Raw genomic sequence first — 9,115 nt, forward strand, 5'->3', positions numbered from 1 at the left:
TCCTCAGCATGGCTGTGCTCTCTTCCGCATGCTCCACATTCCTCATGCATTGCGTCAGCTTTGTTTACCGTTTTGCGACCATACCGTGCCTGGTCTGGTCTGAACGGTCTCCTGCTAACTGCGTGGACAGACTGATTAGCCCCACTTGCAGTTGCACAATCCATTGTTTTTAGTTGCTGCTGTGACAGTTCATGCGATCTTGCGATGTCAATCGCCCTCTCCAGTGTTAGGTCTGGACCGTGACATAAGAGTTTTTCTCTCACTCTAGCTGAGTTAGTGGCAAACACGATTCTGTCCCTGACCATGTCGTCACTTTTGTCGTAATTACAGTCCTCCACTAGCAGCCTAAGCTCTGTCACAAACTGATCAAAGCTCTCACTGTCGCCTAGCACTCACCTCTTCAGACTCCACCTCACCCCCTAGCACTCACCTCTTCGGACTCCACCTCTCCCCCTAGCACTCACCTCTTCAGACTCCACCTCACCCCCTAGCACTCTCTCCCTGTACCCCTTCCTGCCACCTTCTGCCTCCAATGATGTTGCGATTGGCTGATGCTAGGTTCATTGTTTACATGGTATCCTATAGTTACAAATGCACAGATTACATTATTATTTTGATATTATATTGTTTAGACAGATGCTAGGTTCTTGGTTTACCTGGGATCCTCCTAGTTTACTGAGGCACTACACTGTCTTTCTGCCTTCTATGTATGTGTTATCTTGCTTATTGTAAGTTTCTCTGATTAAGAGCGTCTGCTAAATGTCTAAATTGTAAAATGTCATTTCTGACACATGATGCATCACGGTGACCCCTGACCTTGGCGTTCTTCTTCTTCTTCTTCTCCTCTTCCTGTTTCTCCAGCTTGGCGATGCGCAGGCTGAGCGCCTCCCAGTGCATGATGGGAAGACAGAGTTTGTCCTGGTCCTGCTGGCCCTCCTGCCACACCAGAGGTCCCTGGAACTAAATATTTTCAGATGAGGGTCTGCCGTTAGATAATTTTTTTTGGGAGGATCCTTGACAAGAACACATTTGAGAAACACTGGAATAGATGTATACATGTATGTATGCCATCTGTTTCTTTACACATTTTGACTGATAAATCCTATCATACCTGTCTGAAGAGGTTTATCATACCTGTTCTACCTGCACTTTAATGCTTTACTTTATTTACATAATTATCTTATAGTTGTGATAAATGATGATGTATTATTATGGTTAAACACAAAGTAATTAAAATCAGCCCCACCTTTACCAGCTGCAATGTTAAAGTGACCAACACATGAATGCATTACTAATTACAACATTTGATTGATTGATTGATTGATTGAATACTTTATTTAGAAAGACATGGTAAAAGTACATGGAAGTACAATTCACAATACAAGGTCCTCTAAACTGGATCGCTCATAAAAGTACTTGGCTTATTTAAAATGAGATCCCTGTGCACTCAAATCATGATGACATTTAAGAAGACATACAAATATACACTACTATGCAGAACGTCATACAATCAGCTTACATTTAAGTGATTAACACATTAATGCATTACTAATTGCAATATTAAAGTGATAAACACAGTAATGCATGACTAATTACAACATTAAAGTGATAAACACATTAATGTCTGCATTAGAAATGACATTAAAGTGGATGAACACATTAAAGGTTCTATGACATTAATTTTCACTTTACATTTTTTATGTTTTTTGGGGGGTTTTATGACCTCAATTACACCAACAAAATCTGGACTTTGAACATTCAGTGGATTTTCTGTGGTCTGGGGTTTTCAGAATAATTAGGCTGAAAAGTAATCTGAGCTTGGCCCTTCGGCAGTGAGGTCACAGCCGATTAATCCCGCCCACTCTCCTCCTCGCCCCTCCCCTCCCCTATCCTTTCCTTTGGGGGGGGGGGGAGCAGAGGCGATGATTGACAGGCAAAATCCCTCACCAGCGACACCCGCAGGCAAAGATTTCTTTTTTCATTGCAGTTGAAAAGGCTTTAGAAATGTGAGAGAAAAACACCTGCCATGGATCAATGGAGTGGAATTTTTTGTTAAAACTTTTTATCCACCTGTTTCCTAGGCTTTTCACTGTGTTCCACTTCCTGTCTTTTGATCCAATGAAATCCAATGAAACCGGTCAGATGACTAATGATATCCAATGAAATCCGACAGGAAGTGGAAAACACACAGCCAAAACAGGTGAATACACGTTTGAAGGACCATGACAAAGACTTTTAATGTGTGGCAAAACTGAACGTCATGAAACCTTTAATGCAAGGGTTACTAAACTTTTCAGACTGTGACTCCCCAAAATAATCATATTTGAACATGGGACCCCCCACCCTGATAAGCACTTGGAATTGTAGGCATTACATTTAGTTTGACTCGGTTCCACAGATACATATTGTGAAATAGCAGTTCTACAAGCTCACAATGCGTTGCGAGTGTTGTGAGCTTGTAGATCTGCTATTTTCAAAAGATTGTTTATACATTTTGAAAACCTCAAATTGGACATTCTGCATAATGAGTACTTTTACTTTTGGTACCTTTAAGTATATTTTGATGCCAATACTTTTGTACTGTTACTCAAGTAAATTCTAAATAGAGACTTTTACTTGTAACGGTAATTTCTACCTTGTAATAATGATACTTTTACTTAAGTAAAAAATGGAGCACTTTTCCCACCACTGCAGAGGACATACTGATAGAAATGCCCCTTCCTTGTTCTGTAAAGTTGCAACGCCTGCCTTACATCACTGTGAACAAACAAACACATAAATATATATAATATAATAATATAAGTTATATATATATAATATAATAATAAACAAAAGTTATATTGTTTACTTGCAGTCTTAAATTTAATTTAATCTACAGCTTTGAGCATAAGTTACTTTGTTTCATTGAAAGCGATCATGACGCAAACAAAAATAAGCATAAGCAAGTTCTACAGTTATAATTACCAGTAACTTACCAGTTCTCCCATAAAGATCCATAAAGAGGAGTATTCTTCCAAATGGTCACTTTAACTCTTAAATACGTCCTTGAATCATTCTCCTACCTACCTCTCTTGTAGAGTTTGTCTTTCTTGGTAGGAAAGTATGCACACAGCCCAGCCCACAGAGTTAAAAAATGACAATACGACACAGCCTCTGCTTTTCACACACTTTAACTTGTATAAGAAGAGAAGAGAAGAGAAGAGAAGAGAAGAGAAGAGAAGAGAAGAGAAGAGAAGAGAAGAGAAGAGAAGAGAAGAGAAAAACAACTGAATGAATCTCTTGAGGAATGTTAACATCGTTACATCGCTTCACCAGCCTTTCCACCACGGAGGAAAACCTGGTATTCGTTCTAAGCTGGTCTGTCTGGCCCCAGGGGCGGCCTTTCCTATGTTTCACCCGTTTCAATTGAAACGGGCCCCGAACCTCAGGGGGCCCCCGAATTTTCTTGAAAAAAAAAAAAAAAAAAAAAGTTTAGATTTTTTTTATTTATTTTTTCAAAATACAATTTTAGATTTTTCCGCAAACAAAATCCGCAAATTCCGCAAACAAAATCGGGGTGACCGTGTTTTGGGGCGATTTTTTTTTTAATTAATTTTTTTCTTTTTTTGGGGGGGGGGGTGGGGGGGTGCATAGGGGGCCACATATTAGCTCTTGAAACGGGCCCCCAGATCACTAAGGCCGCCCCTGTCTGGCCCCGTGGCCCGTGTGATCTGGTTTAGGAAAAAAAAGAAAAAAACAATGGTGTTCCGGTTGGCATCGCATTGTTTTTGTTCCACATGTGACAAGGTTGAAACGGGGGTTTCTTAAAATTTTTTTAAATGTTTTATTGGTGCTTAATGTATATTTATTGCTCACTTAAAGGAGAATACCGGACAAATTAAGTGTTGTCTTTGATGTCTCGTTACTCACCGACCGACGTGAAAAGTGGCGTTCTTTTTTTCCATAGATTCCCGTGTCGTCATTTTTTAAACCCCCTCCGTTGTCAGAATGGGAGCGCGTGGGTTAGGGAGATTCGTCTATTATAACCGAGGCAAAGTTGTTTTTCTCTCTACTGCTAGTCATTGTGGAGTCTCATGATAGTCAAACATGCGTTGAAATTTCCTGCGAGGCCACCGTTAATGGCGAACGAGTTAACACTGGTTGCTTGTTTCCAGAACCTGGCAACACGAGTTGCCAGGTTCTGGAAAGAAACAAGCATCCAGTGTTATCGAATTATTTATTGAAGGACAAGTAAAAGTGTGCTATATCTCCAAGATATTGGCAAGTCAAATGTGATACAATTTCGGCCCTGTTCACATATTTGGCGTAGCGCGGCAGGACTGGTTGAGAACAACACAGAAAACCCTTGAGAGAAACTGTACTGTTATTTTTTGTTGTTGTTGTTTTTTACGGGGCCAGAGCTCAGCCCTGGACCTGTTTTAAGATACCCTTTATTACGGGGCCAGAGCTCAGCTCTGGACCTGTTTTAAGATTGCCTTTATTTACGGGGCCAGAGCTCAGCTCTGGACCTGTTTTATTATTCGCATTATTCTGTTTCTTCTCCTACTGCCACTTTTCGCAGTTCTGGGTGAACCGTGCTGTCGTTTTTTACGAAACTTGGCCATATGGTAGATGGTCATGAAAAACTATCAAGAAATAATTCTCACAATCTTTCGTCCAAAGGTGGCGCTATAGCACTCAATTGAAAAATGCCAACTTTGAACAGGTACAACTCATGCCCTGTTTGACCTACAGCCATGAAACTTGGATACACATATGCGTCTCATGCTGAACAACTTTCACCCTCTGACTTTTGACCTCTGACCTTTAGATCTCCCACCATTTTGAATTATATGAAAAACAGTCATTGGCTCCTAACTTCTGCATTTTTTCACTTATGGAAAAAAAAAGCTTTTGTTTTGTCGGCAAAGGTCCTAAATTCATGTGTAAAATGTTTCGTGCAGATTACTCAAAAATCCCAGGAGGAGATAGGTTTTAACTATTGCAGTTTTATGAAAATTATTCATCTGCCCCTAACACATACATGCAAGACTCATATTTCTTTGAAACTTTGCAGTAATGTAGAGGGTCATTCCAAATATCACTGAAAACAATCTCACTCCAATTGGCCAAAGGGGGGCGCTATAGCAATTTTTTTTAAATGCAAACTTTAAACAGGCAAAAGTCATGCCTCGTTTGGCCGAAAGTCGTGAAACTTGCTTACACTTGTGCCTTGACTCATGAGGAACACATCTATCGCTTTGACCAGTAAGCTCCGCCCTTCGATTGTCCGCAATTTTGAACAGTTTGAAAAACACTTAAACCCAGGATTTTTCAGCTATTTGCGTGAAATGGTATTATCTGTCTGACCTCCGTTTTCACTAGATTAGGTCTGTTGGTCCAATGGCTTCCTGCTTAAATGAAGGCCTAACAACCTCAAGGTTGCCGGTTCAAGCCTCACTTGGTGCAGATTTAATTTAAAGTGCATTGCAAACAACAAGACTGTATCAATGAATACATGTGCAATTGTTAAAGATAACATGAAATGCTTATTTGAGAGGGTATGTTTTTTTAATGTATGACATACTTCATTCTGAAAATAGCCGATCTACAATCTCAAAACTTTTCAGATAGCAACGTGTTTCTGAGCTTGTAGATCGGCTGCTTTCACTGGTTCACTTTTATCTTCAACAGACAACCTCAGCCTGGACAAAGCTATAGCACTATAGGTAGTGTTGCAGCCTGTCAATCCAAAGGTTGAGGGTTTGATTCCTGTTAATGGCAATAGGTTGAGATGTCCAATCAATCCATTCTGCTTCCATCTCTCTCTCTCTTCAATCTATTATGTTTCCATGTCTCTCTCTCTTCAATCTATTCCGTTTCCATGTCTCTCTCTCTTCAATCTATTCCGTTTCCATGTCTCTCTCTTCAATCTATTCCGTTTCCATGTCTCTCTCTCTCTCTCTCTCTCTCTCTCTTCAATCTATTCCGTTTCCATGTGTGTGTCTCTCTCTCTCTCTCTCTCTCTCTCTCTCTCTCTCTCTCTTCAATCTATTCCGTTTCCATGTCTCTCTCTCTCCCTCTTCAATCTATTCCGTTTCCATGTCTCTCTCTCTCTCTTCAATCTATTCCGTTTCCATGTCTCTCTCTCTCTCTCTCTCTTTCTTCAATCTATTCCGTTTCCATGTCTCTCGCTCTCTCTCTTTCTCTTCAATCTATTCTCTCTCTCTCTCGCTCTCTCTCTTTCTCTTCAATCTATTCTCTCTCTCTCGCTCTCTCTCTCTTTCTCTTCAATCTATTCTCTCTCTCTCGCTCTCTCTCTATTCCGTCTCTCTCTCTCTCTCTCGCTCTCTCTCTATTCCGTCTCTCTCTCTCTCTCTCTCTCTCTCTCTCTCTCTCTCTCTCTCTCTCTCTCTCTCTCTCTCTCTCTATTCCGTCTCTCTCTCTCTCTCTCTCTCTCTCTCTCTCTCCTCTCTCCCTCTCTCTCTCCATTCACTGGCCCCGTATTATTGCTGCTTGCAGCTATATTTTTGTTATTTATTTTCTTCCGCTTCTTGTTTTTGGGAGCCATGCTGGAAAGAAAAGCAGCATGGATTACTGTGGACGGACGACCCGGAAGTGGAACACCACCACCAGCACCAATGTTGCCATGTTTTGTGAGATAAATAAGCAACCAGGTTTAGGAAAGACAAGTCCCCGGACGGCGGACACCATTGAGAACCACTGGCCTAATGCATTAGCTGCAAGCACCTCAGATGCACCTATAATGCTATCTGGCATCTGAGTTGCAATACCAACCCTTGACGGCCCATTCATCCAAACAGAAAAGTCTGATCTGATTGTATTAAACAACGTTAAAAACTCACTCACTAGATTGCAGCCGTACAGAAAGCTTGGATTATCCTCTTTGTGTCTGTCAATCTTGTTTCATACAAATCTTGTTACGAGCTACTTTCGGTCAATAAATTCCATGCAGGTGATTTAGTTAGTGTTCGAGTTTGGAAGCACTCAGCGGTCCTGCGTTAGCCTGGCATGGCCCGACTAATGTCACTGTGTAAATATTAGTCTGTAATCTCTGGGTGGAACCTGCATTTCCAAGGGGCGAATTAGAAAAATGCCTCTGGTGATGAACCCGCCCCATATTTGCATACTGGGCCCTGATTGGTCCCTCACTACTTCAGAGGGAGTGAGATCCAATCACAAGTTAACTGAGGGGGGCCAAACCAAATCTGCGGAGGGCATTTATTTTTTTGCAATGGCAGATTCGTCTGGTTTTCAGGCTAGTCCTGCGTACCACCTGTTTAGAAATTGCACATTTTAGGAGGCCCTTGACAGTTGCAAAGACGATAATCGAAGCTTTTCCGTACAGCTGCAGTGTAACGTAGTTTAATACAATCAGATGGGACTTTTCTGTTTGGATGAATGGGCTGTCAAGGGTTGGTATTGCATCTGAGTTGCTTGCGGCTTGTAATGCATAACAAACTGGGGGTCTGAAACTGAAATAATGACCTGTAATATATGTTTCAGTGAGATGGAGAGTGGCAGCCAGCAGATGCTGTTCCTCCAACTCTAGCTCCCAGGAGCAGCAGAGACCCGCTCCCTCCATGCTGAGACACCTGACCACCAAAATAAAAGCCACCGGTCCCATTTCAGTGGCCGAGTACATGAAAGAAGTGCTCACCAACCCAGTGACGGTACTGTAACTTTAAACTGTATATGGGTGCAACAGTTAATCTAACTGCAATGGTTCTCAAATGTTTTTTTTTAAGTCAAGGACCCCCAAATTAATATATATGGCCCGCGGACCCCCATCTGAAAATGTTTTGTGCCAGAGACACAAAACAGTCAAAATTATTCAAACTGTTCCAAAACATTTTCAATATTGTTTCCGAAATTTTCTTGTAGATCTGCTGTTTTTGAATAGCCAACATATAAATGGATAAAGTGGTTAAAATGATTGTGATGCTACATTAACTACATTTGCTGGGGACCCCCCGGAACCACCCCAAGGACCCCTGGGGGTCCCCGGACCCAACTTTGAAAACCAATGATCTAACTAATCATTGCTATGGAGTGTTTTTTTTGGTCTCCCCATCTCTCCAGCTCTTTAGTAAACAGAAAATACATTTGATCTGATTGTATATTTTTATGTGATCCTCAGGGTTATTATGTGCGCAACGACATGCTGGGTCCAGAGGGAGACTTCATCACATCACCAGAAATCAGTCAGATCTTTGGAGAGGTTAGTTTCTCCTGTATGATTCCATGTCATGATTAACTCTCTCACTGCCAAGAACGACTTAGGACGAGACATTTTTTATTAAAAAAAAAATTGGGGGGTAAAAACATTCAGAACCCAAGATATCGTCATCCGAAGATTTGCTGCTCCATTCACTTCTTGGTTAACTTATTACTTAAAAAGGCTGTATCTCGGCTCCTGTGTATTATTATTTTTTACCATGTATTTTTGGCCGAGACATGTTATTTTCAAAGGCAGACAATTAATGTCTCGATGACATTTGTGAAACTACACAGTGCAACCCTCAGTGATTAGCAACCATCAGGGGATCAATCATACTGGAGATAAATATTCTGTGACTACTTTAAAAAGGTAAGAAAATTGAAAAATCGCTGGCAGTGGGTGCACGCAGCCAGAAATATGTCTGTCAGTAGGAGAGTTAAGGGCCGTTCATATTAAGCACTATAGCTACAGTATAGTTATAGTTTATTTTTTTTTAAAGTCAAGTAGATGGCAGAGTTCACACACCACAACTTTAACAAGTATAACGGTGAACAATCTAGTTATAGTTATCGTTGCTGTCGGGCCGAAACCTCTTATCTCCATATTTTAACGTTTTGTGTTTTTTCGTAAATCAATGCCCTACTTGATCATACTACAGCGTCACACAAAAGTATCAAAAATTGCAGATCTTTTGAGCTTGTCGATCTGCTGTTTTAGCAATTTTTGAATTTGAATCCTGAAAGGTAACAGTTTTAGACATAATGAGGTTTTCACCCGACAGAGACATAATTTGTAACTACCGGTAGTTATTTTGTAACATCACCCGTCTACCTAAACTATAGACAGGTCACTCTCCAGAGAGTGTGCCCACTAATAATTAACAGATTTTACAGT

Source organism: Gymnoscopelus braueri (genome assembly GCF_963280865.1).
Source record: "Gymnoscopelus braueri genome assembly, chromosome: 16".
Classification (NCBI taxonomy): Eukaryota; Metazoa; Chordata; class Actinopteri; order Myctophiformes; family Myctophidae; genus Gymnoscopelus; species Gymnoscopelus braueri.